The sequence below is a fragment of the Bombina bombina genome, chromosome 5 (assembly GCF_027579735.1).
Source record: "Bombina bombina isolate aBomBom1 chromosome 5, aBomBom1.pri, whole genome shotgun sequence".
NCBI classification, from domain to species: Eukaryota; Metazoa; Chordata; class Amphibia; order Anura; family Bombinatoridae; genus Bombina; species Bombina bombina.
The window spans coordinates 649,601,580-649,626,470 of record NC_069503.1 but is presented as its reverse complement, the minus strand read 5'-3'; positions in this window follow the sequence as shown (position 1 = coordinate 649,626,470).

Sequence of the window (24,891 nt, the reverse complement as noted above, 5' to 3'; positions counted from 1 at the left end):
TAAAACACTAAACAAGAATGGATTTCATGGGAGGATACCACAGAGGAAGCCACTGCTGTCCAAACAAAACATTGCTGCACGTTAACAGTTTGCACAAGAGCACCTGGATGTTTCACAGCAGTACTGGCAAAATATTCTGTGGACAGATGAAACCAAAGTTGAGTTGTTTGGAAGAAACACACAACACTATGTGTGGCGAAAAAGAGGCACAGCACAACAACACCAAAACCTCATCCCAACAGTGAAGTATGGTGGTGGGGGCATCATGGTTTGGGGCTGCTTTGCTGCGTCAGGGCCTGGATGAATTGCTATAATTGAAGGAAAAATGAATTCCCAAGTAATTCAAGACATTTTGCAGGAGAACTTAAGGCCATCTGTCTACCAGCTGAAGCTCAACAGAAGATGGATGTTGCAACAGGACAATGACCCAAAGCATAGAAGTAAATCAACAACAGAATGGCTTAAACAGAAGAAAATACACCTTCTGAAGTGGCCCAGTCAGAGTCCTGACCTCAACCCGATTGAGATGCTGTGGCATGACCTCAAGAAAGCGATTCACACCAGACATCCCAAGAATATTGCTGAACTGAAACAGTTCTGTAAAGAGGAATGGTCAAGAATTACTCCTGACCGTTGTGCACATCTGATCTGCAACTACAGGAAACGTTTGGTTGAAGTTATTGCTGCCAAAGGAGGTTCAACCAGTTATTAAATCCAAGGGTTCACATACTTTTTCCACCTGAACTGTGAATGTTTACATGGTGTGTTCAATAAAAACATGGCAACATTTCATTCTTTGTGTGTTATTAGTTTAAGCAGACTGTGATTGTCTATTGTTGTGACTTAGATGATGATCAGATCACATTTTATGACCAATTTGTGCAGAAATCCATATCATTCCAAAGGGTTCACATACTTTTTCTTGCAACTTTATATATATATATATATATATATATATATATATATATATATATATATATATTATGATCTAAAAAATTGGTATATTTACCCAACGTTTTGGTAAATATACTGATTAGGCAAAAACTGGAGACACACTATACCACTAGTGAATGTGTGGTGACTCTTGTAAGCCTAGGTATTCAACCATTCACTTTTCGGCCATTTAAGTGGGTACTAACGATATTGATCGCTACTACTGAGCAGTGACAACAGTATACCTTGCAAGCCTGAGGGAGAAGAGTCTTGTATTACAACTAACGTAAAGGAGTTGCACCTTTAACTTGTTCATTTGTGCCTGCATCTTACCTCATTTTATTGAGGGCTCTTTTTCACCCATTTGAATGGGAAATTTATCTTTTCAAAAAAATTATTTTAACTGTATTAAAATGTATTGCACTATGAGAAGTGCTTTTGTGCGCTTGATTTTTTTAGATCATAACTACTACTGGACTTGGATTCAAAACCTGAGAGGTTCTTTGTCAAAGCAGCCAGTACTTCTCACAGATCATCAATTTTAACAAGAGGAAAAGACTCTATGATATTTTATGATTATTTCAGATAAGTTAATTATTTTATCACATTGACTTTCTATTAATTTATTAATTATATTATTTTATTATTTTGTGTGTGCGCAGCTATTACCAGTAAGGAACTGAGTTCTTAAACTGGTTCAAGTTATATATATATATATATATATATATATATATATATATATATATATATATATATAAAGAGAGAGAGAGAGAGAGAGAGAGAGAGAGAGAGAGAGAGATCTTTCTTTTTCAACCAACGATGTGAAAGATGCTGGAATAGAAACTGCCTGAGTAACTAGAGGTGAACTTTTTCACCTAACTGCATATAAAGAAACAAAATGGATATTTTGAAACTGTGTTGTTAAAACTAAGTTACATAAAACAGATTTAGAATAATATCCCCATAATTATAAGATAAATATTTACGCTTTCAAAAAGTATTAAATGTGCACAAAACATATATCCAATATATTTTAATTAGTAACTTTTTTCCCAAAAGACAGCCACACAATTTTGCTTATTTGCTTTTCTGCTCACGCATGCATATTATTACTGTATGTCCCTTTGTAGCCAGGTTTATTAACCAAGTTTTTGCATATAATTACTGTGTGAGGAATAAACCTAGTTGCCATATAATTAACACAAAATTACTTTCCCATTTACATGATAATGTTATTTTTACTAGCACATTAAATGTAATGTCATTCATCTGCTAGAACTGTACAATTAGGAAATTTATTGATATACTGTAACACAGTGAAAATTGAATTCTAAATGAAAACTACATATTTATTTATAGAGTTTATATTTTTTAAATAAATATTAAAAATGTTATTTAACAATGGAAACAATTCTATATTTGAATAGTATAGTATTAAAGTATAATAAAGTCTTGCTAGTTTTATGGAATAGTTGTATGCTTAAAAGTAAAGATACACTATACAAGATAAATTCCCTTATTTGTTCTATAGAATTTGTTGTAGCAACTTCTAAAGCTTTGGTTTTAAATATGGTGCTTTTTAACTTATACTGTACATATTCATCCCAGATATCTGACAAGCCCTGCTCTCATGCAAAATATTACAGAAAATAATATTACAGTTATTAGGATTGGTGATATACTTAGCTTAGTATTATATTAGCATTTCATACGATATAAAAGTTATAGGATATCTATTTGCATAAAGACATACAGTAGAAAACAATCGGCTAGATTACGAGTCTTGCGTTAGCGTAAAAAGCAGCGTTGAGATGTCCCAATGCTGCTTTTTAACGCCCGCTGGTATTACGAGTCTGGCAGGTACAGGTGTACCGCTCATTTTTCTTCTGCGACTCGAGCTTACCGCAAATCCCCTTACGTAAATTGCATATGCTATCTTTTCAATGGGACTTGCATAACGTCGGTATTACGAGTCTTGGAAGAAGTGAGCGGTATACCCTCTTCTGTCAAGACTCCTACCGCATTTAAAAGTCAGTAGTTAAGAGTTTTATGGGCTAACGCCGTAACATAAAACTCGTAACTAAAGTGCTAAAAAGTACACTAACACCCATAAACTACCTATTAACCCCTAAACCAAGCAGCCCCCCCCCCCCACATCGCAAACACTTAAATAAAGTATTTATGTTGAAATGATTTTTATTATTATTTGGTTACAACACAATAAAACAATACAAAAAAATTTCGCATTACCCCATTTGTACATTACGGTTTTCATAAAGGTTGTTACAAATCAAAACTCATTGGGATTACAGGTTACATAAATCTCATGACATTATATCTTCCTATATTTGATACCCTGTGTGGTTTCCCCATCCTCATGTACTTTTTACTACCTTCATGTTTTGCTTATCCTTACTATCCCCCCCCCATACCCACCCTCTCCCTATCAGGAGGTGCCATTATACCTCTAACAAGCCTACAAGTCCTCTCGAGGTGATAACGCCCAATTATCTCCACTAATCTCTTTCATGGGGGGAGAATCCCTTTCTCTGAAATAGGCTTCTCCATTTAGTCCAGTAAATTGTTGTCTCCCAGTCCTTCCTTCTTGGTTATTCTCTGAACCTTAGTACCCAATAGAACCAAGTCTTTTGAAACTGCTCAGTCTGTCCTTGTGCCCATGCAGCTAGTTCTGACAATGTGTAGGTCTCCTTGATTTTTCCTATCACTTCCTGCCATGAGGGTACTCCCACCTTCCAATGTCTGGCTATACATATTCTTAAACACGTGCAAACTATTTTTATAAATCTATTATAAATAAAGTATTTAACCCCTAATCTGCCAACCGGACATCGCCGCCACTGTAATAAATATATTAACCCCTAAACCGCTGCACTCCCGCCTCGCAAACACTAGTTACATTTTATTAACCCCTAATCTGCCGTCCCTAACATTGCCTACACCTACCTACATTTATTAACCCCTAATCTGCCACCCCCAACGTCTCCGCTACTATATTAAAGGTATTAACCCCTAAACCTAAGTCTAACCCTAGCCCCCCTAACTTAAATATAATTTAAAATAATCTAAATAAAATTACTACAATTAAATAAATTATTCCTATTTAAAACAAAATACTTACCAGTAAAATAAACCCTAAGCTAGCTACAATATAACTAATAGTTACATTGTAGCTAGCTCAGGGTTTATTTTTATTTTACAGGCAACTTTATGTTTATTTAAACTAGGTACAATAGTTATTAAATAGTTATTAACTATTTAATAACTACCTAGCTAAAATAAAGACAAATTTACCTGTAAAATAAATCCTAACCTAATTTACAATTGCACCTAACACTACACTATCATTAAATAAATTACCTAAACTACCTACAATTAATTACAATTAAATTAAATAAACTAAAGTATGAAAAACAACAAACACTAAATTACAGAAAATTAAAAAAAAAATACATTTTTTTAAACTAATTACACCTACTCTAATGCCTCTAATAAAATAAAAAAGCCCCCCAAAATAATAAAAATCCCTACCCTATACTAAATTACAAATAGTCCTTAAAAGGGCCTTTTGCAGGGCATTGCCCAAAAGTAATCAGCTCTTTTACCTGTAAAAAAAAATACAATACCCTCCCAACATTAAAACCCACCACCCACACACCCAACCCTACTATAAAACCCACCCAATCACCCCTTAATAAAACCTAACACTACCCCCTTGAAGATCACCCTACCTTGAGACGTCTTCACCCAGCCGGGCACAAGTGGACCTCCAGAGGGGCAGAAGTCTTCATCTGATCCGGGCAGAAGATGACCTCCAGATGGGCAGAAGGCTTCATCCAGGCGGCATCTTCTATCTTCATCCATCCGGAGCGGAGCGGGTCCATCTTCAATCCAGCCGACGCAGAGCATCCTCTTCAAACGAAGTCCAAGCGAAAAATAAAGGTTCCTTTAAATGACGTCATCCAAGATGGCGTCCCTTGAATTCCGATTGGCTGATAGGATTCTATCAGCCAATTGGAATTAAGGTAGGAAAAATCCAATTGGCTGATGCAATCAGCCAATAGGATTGAGGTTGCATTCTATTGGCTTATTGGAACAGCCAATAGAATGTGAGCTCAATCCTATTGGCTGATTGGATCAGCCAATAGGATTGAACTTCAATTGTATTGGCTGATTGGATCTTCAAGGGGGTAGTGTTAGGTTTTATTAAGGGGGGGTTGGTTGGGTTTTAGAGTAGGGTTGGGTGTGTGGGTGGTGGGTTTTAATGTTGGGGGGGTATTGTATTTTATTTTTACAGGTAAAAGAGCTGATTACTTTGGGGTAATGCCCCGCAAAAGGACCTTTTAAGGGCTATTTGTAATTTAGTATAGCGTAGGGATTTTTATTATTTTGGGGGACTTTTTTATTTTATTAAGGGGATTAGAGTAGGTGTAATAAGTTTAAAAAAATTGTAATTATTTTTTATTTTCTGTAATTTAGTGTTTGTTTTTTTTTCGTACTTTAGTTTATTTAATTTAATTGTAATTAATTGTAGGTAGTTTAGCTAATTTATTTAATGATAGTGTAGTGTTGTAATTGTAACTTAGGTTAGGGTTTATTTTACAGGTAAATTTGTATTTATTTTAGCTAGGTAGTTATTAAATAGATACTAAGATTTATTGTAAGCCCTCAGCGGGCAACTCCCTGCTGCATGGGAAAAGTGGAAACCCAATTGGGTTTTTAAAGCAATAGCTAAAGGACAGTTTATTAGAGGATGCAGAAATTGCTCTGACCAATTGAGTTTTTGATAGCAAGCAGATGAACTTACTGACAGATTAGTATCTAGATCCTACCCTGAACCCATGGTAAGAGGGATTAGGAAATCAGTTGAATCCAGGGAACGAGAAGAGTTCTTGTTAAACAAAAATGAACATGGAACTAAAACAATCAATCAGGTTAACAAAATGACTTTCATTACTACTTACAGCAATCAGTTCCATCAAATCTGAAGAATATGTCATGGGCTTTGTGCAACAGATTAGTCTTTTATGTTTTTTTTCTTTTTATTTGTCTTCTCTATTGACTTCTAAGGGGGAATACATGAACACGCACACAATTTGGCTTTTTGGATTATGCAGGTTAACGCATGCGCAAAATAAGTTATTTTACAGGTAAATTTGTATTTATTTTAGCTAGGTAGTTATTAAATAGATACTAAGATTTATTGTAAGCCCTCAGCGGGCAACTCCCTGCTGCATGGGAAAAGTGGAAACCCAATTGGGTTTTTAAAGCAATAGCTAAAGGACAGTTTATTAGAGGATGCAGAAATTGCTCTGACCAATTGAGTTTTTGATAGCAAGCAGATGAACTTACTGACAGATTAGTATCTAGATCCTACCCTGAACCCATGGTAAGAGGGATTAGGAAATCAGTTGAATCCAGGGAACGAGAAGAGTTCTTGTTAAACAAAAATGAACATGGAACTAAAACAATCAATCAGGTTAACAAAATGACTTTCATTACTACTTACAGCAATCAGTTCCATCAAATCTGAAGAATATGTCATGGGCTTTGTGCAACAGATTAGTCTTTTATGTTTTTTTTCTTTTTATTTGTCTTCTCTATTGACTTCTAAGGGGGAATACATGAACACGCACACAATTTGGCTTTTTGGATTATGCAGGTTAACGCATGCGCAAAATAAGTTATTTTGCAACTTGTAATAACTGCGCAACCCCAAATGCAAAAAAAACATAAATCGCACTGTGTTTTCACAACTGCGAGAAACAGATTTGCCGAGTGACTTGTAATCTTGTCCATTGTAATTAGAAGAAATGTACGTATGTGTTGTTATAGAATGACAAGTTAACATTTTTAAAGTCAATTAATATGCTTTTTACTACAACTGTTTTTCAATAGCCAAACTACACTAACTGCTTTAATTGGAGGAGCCAATTTGGTATTTAGTCTGTGCAGACAACAAGGCCAGTTACAGTCATAACGTTAGTATAAAATGCATTGTTTTGCAGTTATCAGTTAAACATAATTAGGAAAAAATATGCAGCAGTTTAAAGGAAAAAAACATTAATTTATTATTTAGATAGAGCATACAATTATAAAACATTTTCCAATTTACTTCTGTTATTTAATTTGCTCCATTCTCTTGGTATCATTTGTTGAAAAGCATACCTAGGTAGGCTCAGAACTGGGAGCTAGTTGCTGATTGGTGGCTGCATATAGATGCCTGTTTTCATTGGCTTACCAATGTCTTCAACTAAATCTCCTTCAATAAAATTTACCAAGAGAATTAAGCAAAATTGATAATAGAAGTAAATTGGAAATTTAAAGCTGTATGTTCTATCTGATCCTGAAGTACACATTTTGGGTTTCAAGTCCTTAGAAGTCAGCAAGGTTCATGTAAAGTTCTGAGAAATAGAAAATCCTCTATTTATATAATGCAACATTGTTTTATTATACATAATTGTTTTATACATAACTTAAAGGAATATGAAACCCCAATAACTAGTTTTTTATTCAGACACATCATACAGTTTAAAAAAAAAGTTTCCAATTTACCTTTATTATCAAATTTGCCTTATTCCCATGATATTTTTTGATGCAGAGATACCTAGGTAGGTATCTGGAGCACCACATGGCAGAAAATAGAGCTGCTGTCTAGTGCTTTTGCAAATGGATAACATTCTTGCTGCCAAATAGTGCTCTAGGGCTGCCATATAGTGCTCCAGGCACGTGCACATTCCTGAGCTTACATCCCTGCTTTTCATCAACAGATACCAAGAGAACTAAGGAAATATGTTATTAGAACTAAATTAAAAAGTTGTTTATACAACTATTAAACAACCCTAACCGACCACATCCCAACATTGCAAAGTACCCACTGCTACACTATTAACCCGCTAACCTGCCACACACCCATATCACAAACTACCTAACTACACTATTAACTCCTAACCTGCCACACCCTCATATTGTAAACTACTCCACTAAAAAATCAACCCTCTAACCTAACACCCATTAAGTTGCCCTCCATAAAAATACCTCTACCTGAAAAAGAAAAAAAAAATCTTACCGAAAAAATTCACTTAAAGGGACAGTAAAGTAAAAAAAAATCTTTCATGATTTAAATAGGGCATGTAATTTTAAACAACTTTCCAATTTACTTGTATTACCAATTTTGCTTTGTTCTCTTGGTATTCTTAGTTGAAAGCTAAATCTAGGAGGTATATATGCTAATTTCTTAGACCTTGAAGGCCACCTCTAATCTGAAAGCATTTTGACAGTTTTTCACCACTAGAGGGCGTTAGCTCATGTGTTTTATATAGATAACATTGAGCTCAGGCACGTGAAGCTCCTAAGAGCAAGCACTAATTGGCTAAAAATGCAAGTCTGTCAAAAGAAAGGAAATAAGGGGGCAGTTTGCAAAGCCATAGATACAAGGTAATCACAGAGGTAAAAAGTATATTATTATAACTGTGTTGGTTATGCAAAATTGGGGAATGGGTAATTAAAAAGGATTATCTACCTTTTTAAACAACAAAAATGCTGGTGTTTACTGTCCCTTTAACATCACATGAAAAAAAAAAACAATCTACCTTTACAGAAAAAAAAAAAAAAAAACTACCATTACATAAAAAAACAAATGACCAAAAATAAAAAAAAACAGTTATGCCTATTCTAAATCTAAAGCCCCAAGTAAAAAAAGAAAAAAAGTAAAAAGAAAAGAAAAACTTTACTTACAATAAACTTTAGCAAAAGGGCTTTTTGTAGGTTTTTTTTTTTTTTTTTATTGGAGCTTTTTTTTTTGGTAATTTGTTCACTTTTTCTGTAACGGTCGTTTTTTTTTTTGTTTTTTTTCTATATTGCCATTTTTTTTTAAGGTACTGTTATTTTTTTCCAGAAAGGTTAGGATTTATTTTTGTCAGGTACTGTTAGTTTTCTTTCAGGTAATGTTAGGTTTTGCTTAGGTAAAGTTAGTTTTTCTATGGGTAACTTAGAGGGTGTTAGGTTAGGAGGGTTAGCTAGTTAGGGGGTTTAAATATTAGTAGGTATTTTGCAGTAGGGGTTTATAGGGGGATAGTTTGCAATGTCGGGGTATGGGGGTTTAAGGGTTAATAGAGTAAAAAAGTGGGGTAGTTTCTGATGTGGAAGTGTGGTAGTTTAGGGGTTAATATTGTAGAGTGGTAGTTTGTGATATGCATTGTGGCACTTTAGGGGTTAAAAGTGTAGAGGGGTAGTTTGTGATGAGGTGTGTGGCAATTTAGGGGTTAATAGAGTAGTAAGGTAGTTTTAGGGTTAATAGTACAGGGGGTAGTTTGTGATGGGGTTGTGGCGGTTTAGGGGTTAATAGAGTATTGGGGTAGTTTGTGATGTTGTGGTGTGGTGGTTTAGGGGTTAATAGTGTAGAGGGGTACTTTGTGATCGGTGTTGTGTCAGTTTAAGGGTTAATAGAGTAGAGGGGTAGTTAGCAATAGGGGTTGTGGCGGTTTAAGGGTTAATACAGTAATAGGGTAGTTTGCGATGTGGGGGTTTGGTGGTTTATGGGTTAATAGTTTAGCAGGGTAGTTTGCAATGGGGTTTGAGGTAGTTTAGGGGTTAATAGTATAGAGGAGTAGTTTTTGATGGGGGTGTGGTGATTTAGGGGTTAATAGAGTAGTGGGGTAGTTTGCGATGTTGTGGAGTGGCAGTTTAGGAGCTAATAGTGTAGAGGGGTAGTTTGCAATGGGGGTTATGGTGTGGGTTGTGGTGGGGATCATAAATTACTGTGAGTTCGTTTTAGAGGATAATAGTAAAGAGGGGTCTTTTTATGGTGTTTGTGGTGGCTTAGGGGTTAATAGAGTAGTGGGATAGTTTGTGATGTTGTGGTGTGTTGATTTAGGAGCTAATAGTGTAGAGGGGTAGTTTGCAATGGGGGTTATGTTGTGAGTTATGGTGGGGATCATAAATTACTGTGAGTTCGGTTTAGGGGATTATAGTAAAGATGGGTAGTTTTTGATGGTGTTTGTGGTGGTTTAGGGGTAAATAGAGTAGTGGGGTAGTTTGTGATGTCGGGGTGTGGTGGTTTAGGGGTTAATAGTGTAGAGGGGTACTTTGCAATGGGTGTTGTGACAGTTTAGGGGTTAATAGACTAGTGGGGTAGCTTGTGATGGGGGGTGTATTGGTTTATGGTTTAATTGTGTAGAGGGGTAGTTTGTAATGGGGGTTGTAGTCGTTTAGGGGTTAATAGTGTAGAAGGTAGTTTGCGATAGGTGTTGCGGTGGTTTAGGGGATAATAGAGTAGTTTAGTGCAACTGTTTCCTCTGGCTAAACTCTTTACGTGACCTAAAAGGTTTTATAAAAAGTTTGAGCGTTAAATGCAATTGTGTTTGAGCATAAATTGTGGAGCATAAATTACTGTGAGTTTGGTTTAGGGGATAATAGTAGTGATTAATAATAGAGATAGTGGGGTTGTTTGCTATGTCGGGGTGTGGTGATTTAGGGGTTAATAATGTAGAGGGGTACTTTGTGATGGGTGTTGTGACAGTTTAAGGGTTAATAGAGTAGAGGGGTAATTTGCAATGGGGGTTATTGTGGTTTAGGGGTTAATAGTGTTGCATACAAATTTTGAGAGTTAAATGCAATTGCATTTGAGCATAAATTGTGAAGCATAAAATACTGTGAGTTCGGTTTAGGGGATAATAGTAAAGAGGGGTAGTTTTTAATGGTGTTTGTGATGGTTTAGGGGTTAATAGAGTAGTGGGGTAGTTTGCGATGTTGGGGTGCGGTGGTTTAGGGGTTAATAATGTATAAGGGTAATTTGAAATGGGTGTTGTGACAATTTAAGGGTTAATAGAGTAGAGGGATACTTTGCAATGGGGATTGTGGTGGTTTAGGTGTTAATAGTGTAATGGGGTAGTTTGCAATGTGGGGGTGTGGTGGTTTATGGGTCAATAGTGTAGAGGGGTAGTTTGCCGTGGGAGTTGTGGTAGTTTAGGGGTTAATAGTGTAGATAAGTAGTTTGTGATTGGGGTAGTGATTTAGGGGTTAATAGAGTAGTGTGGTAGTTTGTGATATTGTGGTGTGGCGATTTAAGAGTTAATAGTGTAGAGGGGTAGTTTGCAATGGTGTTGTGGTGTGGATTGTGGTGGTTTAGGGGTTAATAGTGTAGAGGGATAGTTTGCAATGAGGTTGTGGCAATCTAGCGGTTAATAGAGTAGTGGGGTAGCTTGCCATGTAGGGTGTAGTGGTTTAGGGATTAATAGTGTAGAGGGGTCGTTTGCGCTGGGGTTTTTAAAGTTTAGGGGATAATATTGTAGAGGGTAATTTGCAGCATGTGTTGTGGTGGTTAAGGGGTTAATCCCTTAACCCAAAGTGTTGTGCTGTACTATATATATATATATATATATATATATATATATATATATATACGTCAGAGGTACAGGAAGCTCCAGTCTTGGCTGCTAAGTTACAGCCGAGAGCTGGAGTTCCTGAGCTCCAGGAATTTGTATGGTTTTAGCATATACCATGTTGGACCAAAAGGTGTTGAACACTTTATTTTGACTTTTTCATAAGGGTACGTCATCATGAGGGTGAACATTGTATATCTGTGATTTGATAAATGGAGGTCTTCAATTTAATACTCTGGAATCAAAGGTTCAATAATGAAAATAAGGTTTTGTGGAATAATTAAAGGGATATAATTAATATTATATTAAAAGAGGCGGGGCAGGGTAGGGGCTAAAGTCAAATACTTGAGTGGAATTTTTTTGCTTAGCTTTCATGCTCAGATGGTATGGAGCACCCCTGTAGAAGTCTATTATGTGTTGGAAGTACCGCACCTACGCTATCTGATATGCAGATGTTAGAGTGCTCTAGACTTTGCTCAAGTGATAAAAAATAACTTTGGACTTTTTTTTTAACACAACTTACTGCTTGCATTTTTTCCCCACTTGTAATCTAGGTTGTAATGTGTACTCTCATAAAGAAATCTCTTTCAGGATTGATTGCAGCATTGTGCCTATTTTCAAGACAAAATTCTGATTGTGAACTCATAACTGTTAAATTGTCTCTTGAAGAAGATATATAGTGATTAGAGGGGGCTACTGGCATATTTACTATACTGACCAGTCACAAAAATCTTTTGTATTTAGAAAAGACTACAAGAGTAATCAAGCACACTAAGGGATAAGCCTCCTATTACGTCCTACGTTCTGTACTACTTCAAATAAAAACACAACACAACTGCTTGGGGAAAAGACCGGTCACAGTCGCGTTTATTAAATAAACCTATTTAATTCTGCCTAATATTAGCCAATGATTAGGCAGCTCTTTTCAACTTACAACTGAACTTGTAAAAAGTTCCTTCCAGTTGGTGGCGGCATTTTCTTCTAACTAACCCCTACTGATTGCCGGTCAAGGCCCCTCCGATGTCTGCAGCGTGGCACAGAGGTTGCGCACACTCATTGACACAGACAGAGAGATTTGTTACGAAGAGCTCTTTGGCCTGCAGCTCTTTAAAGGGAGAGGAACCCCTAAGCCGTCACTTAGTGGGCGACACCTCTCCCTGTGTTCGGGCCGTCACTCTGCTCTCCCTGTGCCCGCTCCCAGGGCCTTGCCCGACCGCCACAAGAGAAACATTCCTTCTTGCCGCCACCCCTAACCAACACAGCCCTTAAATATCCTTAACTCTATATACAACTCTGATCAATTAACTATATATATATATATATATAGATGCTCAAAAAACAAAGTATTGCAGTATGCAGTGATACCTTTTTTATTGGACTAACATAATATTTAAAAGACAAGCTTTCGAGAGTTTTCCTCTCTTCTTCAGGTCTGAAGCAATACTGATCATTCTGATATAGATACACATCACATACAACAAATGGAAGGGAGGAAGGGGGGTGAGAGGGGGGGTCATAAAAGCAGAGAATGTGTCTGAAGGAGAAAATAGCTGAGAATAGCCAGAAAGAATAAATAAACAGAGGAGAGTAAATAGGTCAGATGAGAGGAAAAACAAAAAGGAAAAAGAAACCAATATAGGATAATAAGATGAGAGATTATAGAAAGTTATGGTAGTGTGTGAGAAAGCCAGAGTCTACATTAAGTCCTTCATTTCTGGTATTGAAATGTGTGATCATTTTCATCTCAAACGTCTTTCGTTCATGAGAGTCTTTGAAATTCCCTTTAAGAATTTTAATCCTGAGGTTAAGGATGGAGTGACCAGTCTGGGTGAAGTGATGACCAACAGGGGTACAATATTCATTTTCCTTGTGGTTTTTGATCGAGTGTCTGTGTAGATTCATTCTGAGATGCAGCTTTAGGCCAGTTTCTCCAATGTAGCAACCTCTGTCACACGCTGTACACTGTATTATGTACACCACATTAGCAGATGAGCACGAATAGGATCCCTTAATATTGTATGACGCGTTGTTGTGTCTGGCTGTGTTGTTGTCACATATATGTTGACACAGTTTGCAGAGTGATTTGTTGCATCGTGCAGTGCCATTCTGTGTGCGCTTCTGTTCTGTGGTTAATTTGCTGCGGACCAATATCTGTCTCAGGTTAGGCGGTTGTTTGAATGCTAGTATGGGGGGTTCAGGAAATATTTTTTTGAGTGTGGGGTCCTCTGAAATTAGTGGTTGTAGATCTTTAATAATTTTGCGCACTCCTTCCAGAGTAGGGTTGTAAGTGACTACTAGAGGGGTTCTTGTTTTGTTTTCCTTTTCTTTGTATTGTAGGAGTCTTTTCCGTGGTGTTTTTAGGGCAGATTAGATTTTTTTAGATATTGTCCTTTCCTTGTAGCCCTTTTGCCTAAATGACTCTGACAGTATACTGAGGTGGTGATCTCTGTTTTTTGTGTCAGAGCAAATGCGGTGATATCTGATAGCTTGGCTGTAGATGATACCTTGTTTGGTGTGATTGGGATGGAAGCTGGAATTGTGGAGGTAGCTGTACCTGTCTGTGGGTTTTCTGTAGATAGATGAATGAAGGATGCCATTGGTGACAGTTATTGTGCAGTCCAAGAAGTTCACACTATGATTTGAAAAGTCCATTTTAAGGTTTATTGACGGGTGAAATGAATTAAATGATTTGTGGAAATCTAAGAGGCTTTCTTCTCCTTCTGTCCATATTATGAAAATATCATCGATGTAATGATAATATGTATACGGTTTGTGGGGCTGAGTACATAAGAATCTGTATTCTAGGTATGCCATGAAAAGATTGGTGTATTGTGGTGACATTTTTGTGCCCATCGCTGTCCCTGTAGGTAGTAATTGTTGTTAAAACTGAAATAGTTGTGTGTGAGTATGAATTCTATAAGCTGGGCAATAGTTGCACTATCATATTTGTGTGTTGACACAAAAGACAGAGATCACCACCTCAGTACACTGTCAGAGTCATTTAGGCAAAAGGGCTACAAGGAAAGGACAATATCTAAAAAAATCAAATCTGCCCTAAAAACACCACGGGAAAGACTCCTACAATACAAAGAAAAGGAAAACAAAACAAGAACCCCTCTAGTAGTCACTTACAACCCTACTCTGGAAGGAGTGCGCAAAATTATTAAAGATCTACAACCACTAATTTCAGAGAACCCCACACTCAAAAAAATATTTCCTAAACCCCCCATACTAGCATTCAAACAACCGCCTAACCTGAGACAGAGATTGGTCCACAGCAAATTAACCACAGAACAGAAGCGCACACAGAATGGCACTGCACGATGCAACAAATCCCTCTGCAAACTGTGTCAACATATATGTGACAACAACACAGCCAGACACAACAACGCGTCATACAATATTAAGGGATCCTATTCGTGCTCATCTGCTAATGTGGTGTACATAATACAGTGTACAGCGTGTGACAGAGGTTGCTACATTGGAGAAACTGGCCTAAAGCTGCATCTCAGAATGAATCTACACAGACACTCGATCAAAAACCACAAGGAAAATGAATATTGTACCCCTGTTGGTCATCACTTCACCCAGACTGGTCACTCCATCCTTAACCTCAGGATTAAAATTCTTAAAGGGAATTTCAAAGACTCTCATGAACGAAAGACGTTTGAGATGAAAATGATCACACATTTCAATACCAGAAATGAAGGACTTAATGTAGACTCTGGCTTTCTCACACACTACCATAACTTTCTATAATCTCTCATCTTATTGTCCTATATTGGTTTCTTTTTCCTTTTTGTTTTTCCTCTCATCTGACCTATTTACTCTCCTCTGTTTATTTATTCTTTCTGGCTATTCTCAGCTATTTTCTCCTTCAGACACATTCTCTGCTTTTATGACCCCCCCTCTCACCCCCCTTCCTCCCTTCCATTTGTTGTATGTGATGTGTATCTATATCAGAATGATCAGTATTGCTTCAGACCTGAGGAAGAGAGGAAAACTCTCGAAAGCTTGTCTTTTAAATATTATGTTAGTCCAATAAAAAAGGTATCACTGAATACTGCAATACTTTGTTTTTTGAGCATCTATCTACTGGACTAACACGGCTACTCCAATCTTCACTATATATATATATATATATATATATTTTTTTTTATACATATTGCTGTGCAAAACAACGGTCGGATGCCAACCATAGCACAGAACTTCAACAAGGTTAAAACTATTGCACTAACAACTTTTCATGTTTAAACAACCAATGGGACGGCTTTCCTTAGGTCAGCCATAAAAATGTCCAACACGACGTCCGTCAGGTGGACCCCATTCGGTCGGTAAAGGGCCTTCTTGTCGGCCGTGATAGCATCATGCCTGAAGACAAATCTTCCCACGGCCGTGACCGCTCTCCCTACTTCCCTATTCACTTTCTTGCGAATATTATACGCTGCCCTCTGTGTGACAATATGACGCCAACGCAGTCGTGCAACCACGTTTGACCATCCAATACGCATGTCCTGGAGCCAAGCACACACCCACTTTAAGTCCGCAATCATAATCCTTATCAAGTTCAACACAGGGATAGAGCCCAGGTTGTTCCCCCCTAAATGCACCACAATCACTTGAGGCTTTCCCCACCTCCTATGCGCATCTTGTAACAGAGAGGGAAGCTCGCTCCAATTTAGCCCCCTGCGCCCAAGCCAGCGAATGTTAGCCCTGTATGTCGCCAATCCTAGCTGCTGCCCGCCCGGGGATTGATGCGCCCTGATAGCCGCCCAGTAGATAAAGGAATGCCCAATAATCCACACACGCACTGGGGTCCTTACTTTACCTAGAACAACATGGATGGGGACACATGAAATACTGCTGACCGTTGAAACCTAGGCCTTCCTCCCTCTTCCCACCCAGCTGGGAAGGTGTTTGAGAGGCCCTCCCCCAGCTTTCCCCCATTTCCACTTATCCTAGTCCCTCAAAGGGCAAATGTAACCCCATATAGCGCTCGGATTTCCACCGCCCCAATTTCTTAATCTCAGCTTGTGATGAACTGCTAGCCGCTGTGCAAGTCGCCGACCCAATTCTAAATGAATGCAGCGCTATGCTAGACGGTTCGAAACCCAACGCCGCTGCAAATTTTGCCAACACTTTGCGGAACTGGAAAGCTGAGAGTGAGCTTCCATCCTTGTGCACGAGAAACTGCTGAGCTCCGCTCGGCCGAACGCGTAAGTAATCCTCAACGCTTAAAACCGGGCAGCATTCTGGGAATTCATGCCTAGCTAAGGGTAACCAAGCCCCCTTCCCATCCTGATCCATTTTGGATCGCGGGATCAGCAGGAGCAGACCTTCCTCTGAGGCCCTCACATGCTCCAACTTAATTCCTCCTACCTCTCCCTTAGTTGAGGTGGAAACCAGCTCTCCTATTCTCATTGCCCCGCTGAACGCAAGTGCAAAAGCCGCCCGAAACAAACAGGCCTCGTAAGAAGAACTGCATACTGACCCCAATTTTCCCACCATCAGCCGCAAACACGCCGAAGTGATGGGTTCTCTTTGATCTTTGGGGCGTGGGGCCACCCGGCCCCAGCCCTTCAAGATCTGCCTCACCAGGAAAGTATTTGTAAAGTCAGAGAGACCCAGTGCCTTGTTAAAAAATGACAAAGCCACTAACCTCCTCAGGGCCATCAATCAGGACACACCCTCTTTTTTCAAGCATGCCAACCATTCCAGCACAAGTACCTGAGACGCCTGTTGTAGTAAGAAGCCTCTCTGCTCGCTGAAGCGCTCCCACGCCCTCCAATGCGACAGGTACGTCGCCCACATCTTAGGCGCCAGCGAAGCCCTCAACAGGGGGAGAATGGTCTCCCAACACCCGCTAACTGCCAAAGAAATGGAGGGCACGTTAGACCCTCTGCCGCTGCCCTCGGGGCCACCCTCCTGAACTGACCCCATTGAAATCTAGAGAGGGCATCTGCTATAACATTCGTAACCCCCGGCACGTGCCGCGCCGTGAAGCAAATATTTTGCTGCAAGCATCGCAACACCAGGTGTCTAAGGTAGGTCACCACCACCGGCGAAGCCGCTGACAACCTGTTTATGGCGTACACAACGCTCATATTGTCAGACCAGAAAATCACAGACCGATTGGCCAGCCGATCCCCCCAGAGCTTGACTCACCTGCAAACTTCATTCCCATCAACCAAAAGGAAGACGGGTGAAGCGGGAGCAATCTAAAGGCGGATTCTATATCCAATTTCACCATTAAAGCCCCCGTACCTTTTGCCGGTACCGCCCCAAGAGCCTCATTGAAGGAATGATAACGCACTGAGCTGAGGTCTGGGTCAATCGCGTCATTCACTGAAGATCCCTTGGGATACGACAGGTGGTGAATTAGCCTGAACTTTCCATGCTCCCTCTTAGGGACTACGCCCAACGGGGAGACCACAAGGACCGGGAGCGGCCATTCCCGGAACGGCCCTACTACCCTCCCCAATGTCAGCTCCTTCGCCAACTTTTCCCTCACCACATGAGGGAATTCGTAGGCTGACTTCAGGTTACGATGGACTGATGACCTTACTACTTGCGTAGTAGTTGGGATCCTAAAACCCTCCCTCAACCCTGACAACAGGATGGTCACCGCCTCCTGGTCAGGGTAAAGTGCCAACCATGGCGCCATCACCTCCACTCTAAGTGGGGTTGGTGCCCTTGACCCCAGCCCTGCCCCGCCCCTTGGAGTCTGGGAGGCAATACCAGAGTCTCTTCTTTTTGCGCACTCCGAACCCGGGTGCGGTCCACTGCAAAATTTACAGATGTGCCGAAAGGAGCAGTTTGCTCCTCTGTCACACTGTTTATTCTGGAACTTCCAGCATTCCCTCCCACGCTTTTTCTGCCATGGTAAGGAACGCTGAGCCCCAGGCATGGCTACCACTGGTGGCAAAGTAGATCTTTCGCACCCCAGTTTCGACCACAGGTGCATATCCTGTTTCCCAAAGTGTAATATGGGGTTTCCCACCATTTTCTTGTGGAATGCCACATCGTAATCCCGCCAAGCACCCTCTTTAAATCTCTTATTCAATGGTGTCTTGATATTTGAAGCGATTATGCCCTTGGGAGGGCCATTTATCAATGTAACACACTGCTAGGACCCTATAACCTGTCTGCCATTCCTCTTACGTCTCCTGACACCTAAATTTTTTAGGACCAGACCCTTCGGTCACCCTCTCCTTTGCCCTGCATGCCTCCGGGGAAAGTTCGTAGATATTCACATATCTACCTTCCTATATTTTCTTTATGACTTTGGCTTTCAGGTGCCCATACAATGAGTGCACCAGGCACGGGTATGTATCGCCGTGCACCACCACCTTCTGTGGCGCTACCTGGCCCGCCGACAATGCCGACGCCTCCACTATCTGAGATAGAGCAGCGCCTTCCACTACGCCTTGCGCCGCCTCCTTAGCCTGCACCTGCGCTGCCACCAATTTCTTTATCATCCTAAACATCTGTTGTTGCCCCTTTCCCACTATCCCCAGCCCCTCCTCACTGTCAGTGCCCTAGTCACTAGAGGAAGAACCCATGTTCGTGTGTGTGATGCTAGTGATTTGGCACTCACCCGATTGCACCAACTGCTACGGGGTCCCGTTCGAAAGGGGTTGATGTCCAGCTGATGCCGAAGTAGAAGGTTCCTGTGCACCCCTGGCAACTGTGCTTTGGCTGCTTGTTCCAGCCTGCATTCTCTGCTGGCTGTCAGTGGGTCCCTGTGAAAAGAAAGCAGATTGGGGAGTACTCTGGGTGGCAGGAAGGGCCCCAGGAGGGCTGCAACCATCCCCCCTTGCCCCCTGCTGCACCCCAAGGCAGACACCATTGCTCTCCTTATCAAGTCCTCTTGCCCACACATAGCCTGATTCACGCACTCTCTCACCTCTCTTTGCAGGGATGAAGCCTGCAGACTACCCACTGGGCCCTCACACACCCTATGTGACTGCCCAGCCCCAGTTGGGCCTACTGCGACATGGGACACAGATCCCCTGAGATCCTGACTACCATGCACCACACCATGCATACTCATAGCCCCCTCTGAGCGATCATCCAGCTGCCTTGTCCCCATCTCATGCGCAACACCCGTCTGCACTCCCGGCGTCATTTGCACCAATGCCCCCACAGTGTCTAAGAACCGAGGCCTCTCCATGCACATTCCTAGCCCCCAACGTGCTGTTATCCTGCTGGCTGGGCCTAATCACATGCAACACCCCCATTGCCGGCGTCATTTGCGCCCCTGCCTCCATTCACTCTCATGACCGGAGCCTGCCCTTCTGCCCCCAAACCTCTCTGAACATTTTGGGCAAAAACCCCAGCCTCCCGTACCGCCCCCCCACCTCCTGAGGCCATAGCCGCCACCCGGAGCCTCCCCAACTTACTAGGAGCGCTTCCGGATGGCGAACCAGGCCTTGATGTGGAGTGCTGCCGTCTGTGCGCGCGTCCGCGCTCCTCCCCCACTGAAGAGTCGTCAGAATGGGAGGAGTCATGTTGCGCGTCACATGCGGGGGCGTGGCCACACCCCGAAGACGACACAGGTACCTCGCGAGCATGCGCAGGAGCTCCGCCGCTGCCGCCCGACACCCCATCCCATCCCTGTGGCACATCGGCCGGTACAATGACCACAGCCAGTGACTGTGCCAGGGCCAGGACATCAGCCAGAGCCGCCGGCGGAAGTGCCGGGAGCTGCTGTAATAGTGCAGCATCTTGAGCAGGCTGGTCCCCCATGGCCCCCACCCCCCTTTGGGCCTGACTGTGCCCCACATGGAAAGTATCTGCAGCGGTAGCTAGAGGCAACAGTGACAGATGCAACCCACTTTCTATTCCTAGAGGGCAAAGCTAGCTCCCTCCTAACCATTTCCCTAGCTGCTAAGGAGGGCCTATTAGATTTCTTAGGCTGTGGGGTGGGGGGTACCACACTCTCAGAATCTGATGCCTCCTTTTCTCTTCCAGGTGGCCTCCGTCGTGATGACTCTCCAACCGCATCCCTGTACCACCTGGGAGGCAAAGAAGTATGCCTGGCACGCTCCATCACCACAGAAGGCCTTCAACTGATGACAACCAGAACAGCAGAAAATTCTCCTCGAAGTCTGGAGGCAGGAAGAGGCCGGATCCACTGCAACAGGACCCTATAAAGGCAAGAGGTACACCCGCCCACCCACTTGCAACATTGTAACATACACACAATCAAAACTCTCCAGACTTCAAGTCTGCTATCCCTTAATTTTGCTACAGGCCCACTAGAGGGCCTTCCACTGCCATTTTATTTGATAGATTCAGTTTTGTCATATCATGTCATCTGGGATCTTGAAAAACTAAAGTTAATTATTTTTCTAAACAATTTTGTCATGAACCATTACACAAAACTCAGAGCCTATCATTCCTGAAACTAAAATTTTTGCAACCATTTTCTAGTTATCAAACAAATTCCTGACCCCACAGAAAACTGTTCCTACTGACATCATAGTTCCTGCCAACAAGATATCTGTTCCTTTTATTGCTGTTTTGAACATAACCTGTGCCTTATTTTACATATCTTCAATTTACATTCAGGTAGATTACGAGTTTTGCGTTACGGTTTTTAACGCTGAGAAAATGGTAATTTGAGCGTAATGGCAGTAACGCAGCTATTGCGAGTCGTGTCAGTATAGCTATACCGCAAGCATTTTAGCCTGTAACGCAGCGACCATTCTGCACTCAAAAAAATGACATTTTTGCATGGGATTTTCGTAGCGCCGGTATCACAGGTTGTGCGGTGAGGCTAAAAAGCTTGCATTACAGCCTATACTGACACGATCCATACCACCATCTGTGACCAGTATTTATGAATTTTGCACCAAAACAATGTTTCACAAAACTCATAATTAAAGTGTTACAAAGTACACTAACACCTATTAACCCCTAAACCGCCACCCTCCCGCATCGCAAACACTATTTAAAACTTATTAACCCCTAATCTGCCGCACACCCACATCGCGACTATTAAATACATTTATTAACTCCTAATCTGCCGCTCCCAACATCGCCAACACTAATAAATTATTAACCCCTATTCTGCCATTCCCTGACATCGCTGACACTATAATAAAGCTATTAACCCCTAATCCCCTGCTTCCCAACATCACCGCCACTATAATAAAGTTATTAACCCCTAAATCTCTGGCCTCCCACATCTCCACAACTAAATAAACCTATTAACCACTAAACCTCCGGCCTCCCACATCTCCGCCACTAAATAAACCTATTAACCCCTAAACCGCCGGCCCCCACATCGCAAAACACTAACTTAAACTATAAACCCCTAAACCTAACACCCCCTAACTTTAAATTAAAATTGCAATATAACTATATTTAAATAAATAAAAACTTACCTGTGAAATAAAAATAAATGTAACATTTAACTATAACTTAACCTTACTATTATAATAAAATAAAAAATACTACCAATTAAAAAATCTAAATTACAAATTTTAAAAAACTAACGCTACAAGAAAAATTATAAAATCTAAAATTAAAAAGAAATAATAAACACTAAATTACGAAAAATAAAAACACTAATCTTACAAAAAATAAACAAAATTATCAAAAATAAAAACAATTACACCAAATCTAATAGCCCTATAAAAAAAAAAAACACCCCTTAGCCTATAATAAACTACCAAAAGCCCTTAAAAGGCATCTTTTTTTTTACTTTTATTTGAAAATTTCTTACAATACAAATCTTTTAAAAGACTCATTTGTTCAGTTATACGATAACAGAGCCCTTAAAAACTGAACTATTTACATCATTAATAGAACACAGAAAAAAAAGAATTGAAACATATCTATCAATTGACACCTGTTTAGTAATAAAAAAGAATAGAGATAAAAAAAAGATCTCACTGTGTCAGGCTCACAGCATATACTGTGCCTACTTGCTTAGTGCCACCACCAGTCATATCTGGTGTAACAGTAGTATAAATTTAAAAAAAAAAAAACTTTTACATCAGTCAGCTAGTGTAATCTAATAGCAGTTGCCTGCCTGCCTGCCTGCCTGCCACTGCCAGCCTGTGTGTCAGGCTCACAGCATATACTGTGCCTACTTGCTCAGTGCCACCACTCATATCTGGTGTAACATTAGTGTAAATTAAAAAAAAAAAAAACTTTTACATCAGTCTGCTAGTGTAATCTAATTTCAGTTGCCAGGCCAGCCTGCCACTGCCAGCCTGTGTGTCAGGCTCACAGCATATACTGTGCCTACTTGCTCAGTGCCACCACTCATATCTGGTGTAACATTAGTGTAAATTAAAAAAAAAAAAAAACTTTTACATCAGTCTGCTACTGTAATCTAATTTCAGTTTCCAGGCCAGCCTGCCACTGCCAATGTGTGTGTCAGGCTCACAGCATATACTGTGCCTTCTTTCTCAGTGCCACCACCAGTCATATATGGTGCAACAGTAGTGTAAATTTAAAAAAAAAAAAACTTTTACATCAGTCTGCTAGTGTAATCTAATTGCAGTTGCCAGGCCAGCCTGCCACTGCCAGCGTGTGTGTCAGGCTCACAGCGTATACTGTGCCCACTTGCCCAGTGCCACCACTCATATCTTGTTTAATAGTAGTGTAAGTGTACATTTAAAAATAAAAAAATATTTTGACTGTGAAACATCAATCTGCTTTTTTGTGTCAGGCTCACAGCGTATACTGTGCCCACTTGTCCAGTGCCACCACTCATATCTTGTTTAATAGTAGTGTAAGTGTACATTTAAAAATAAAAAAAAATATTTTGACTGTGAAACATCAGTCTGCTTTTTTGTGTCAGGCTCACAGCGTATACTGTGCCCACTTGTCCAGTGCCACCACTCACATTATCTTGTTTAATAATAGTAGTGTAAGTGTACATTTTAAAAATAAAACAACTATTTTGACTGTGAAACATCAGTCTGCTTTTTTTGTGTCAGGCTCACAGCGTATACTGTGCCCACTTGCCCAGTGCCACCACTCATATTATCTTGTTTAATAGTAGTGCACTGTCAGTGTACATTTAAAAAAAAAAAAAATTGACTGTGAAACATCAGTCTGGTTTTTTGTGTCAGGCTCACAGCGTATACTGTGCCCACTCACAGTAGCTTGCATGCATAGTAGCACTAATAGAAAAAAAATGACATGCAGAGGCAGGCCAACCCGCAGGGGCCGTCGTGGTCATGGTGTTGTGATTCCCTTTGGCCGTAGAATAATGCCCAGTGTTAGGCCACGTACCATGGACATGAAAAGTTCTGATGAAATAGTTGACTTTATAACACAGGACACCCAATTTTCTACAGCTTCCGCTCATAACCTTGACACACCATCCTCCTCCTCTAGCTTAGCTTCGGGCACTTCTCAACTTACCACTCATCTGCCTGCCGTCACCACTGACACTAGCACTACAGCCGCCTCACTTGATCTGTCAGAGGAGTTATGTACACCTCAGTGTGAAGAAATGAGTGATGCGCAACCATCATTGACAGAGGATGTAGATAACTGTGATATGTCTCAGTCAGGCAGCATTACAGACATGGACGACGCACGGTGTGATGATGATGATGATGTTGTACCCGCCGTTGCTTCTGTTGTTGAGTTGTCAGATACAAGTGAAGGGGTTGATGATGACGATGCATCCGTGGATGTCACGTGGGCGCCCGGTAGAAGAGAAGAAGAACAGGGGGAAAGTTCAGATGGGGATACAGAGAGGATCAGGAGGAGGGGACGAGTTGGAAGCAGGGGGAGGTCGTCGCAAGGAGCTAGTGGCACAGTCAGACAGCATGCATCGGCACCCGGGGTCAGCCAGACAGCACGTCAATCAATGCATGCTGTTGCCACCACCAGATTGCCGTCATCGCAGAGCTCAGCAGTGTGGCATTTTTTTATGTGACTGCCTCTGACAACAGCAATGCCATTTGCAACCTGTGCCAAAAGAAACTGAGTCATGGGAAGTCCAACACCCACCTAGGTACAACTGCTTTGCGAAGGCACATGATCTCACATCACAAACGCCTATGGGATAAACACATGAGGACAAGCAGCACACAAACTCAAAGCCGCCATCCTCCTCCTGGTCCAGCATCTTCAGCCACGTCAACCACTGCTGTGCTCCTTGCCCCCTCTCAACCATCCGCCAATCTGTCTCTTATCCAAAGCAGTTCCTGCTCATCTGCCCACAGTCAGGTGTCTGACAAGGACATGTTTGAGCGTAAGAAGCCAATGTCACCAAGTCACCCCCTTGCCCGGCATCTGACAGCTTGCTTTTCTGAATTCTTAGCCCACCAGCTTTTACCATACAAGCTAGTGGAGTCTGAGGCGTTCAAAAAAATTGTAGCTATAGGGAAACCGCAATGGAAGGTACCCAGCCGAAATTTCTTTGCACAAAAGACAATCCCCAACCTGTACTCGATTGTGCGAAAGGAAGTAATGGCATGTCTGGAACACAGTGTTGGGGCAAGGGTCCATCTGACCACTGATAGCTGGTCTGGAAAGCATGGTCAGGGCAGGTATATCACCTACACTGCACATTGGGTAAACC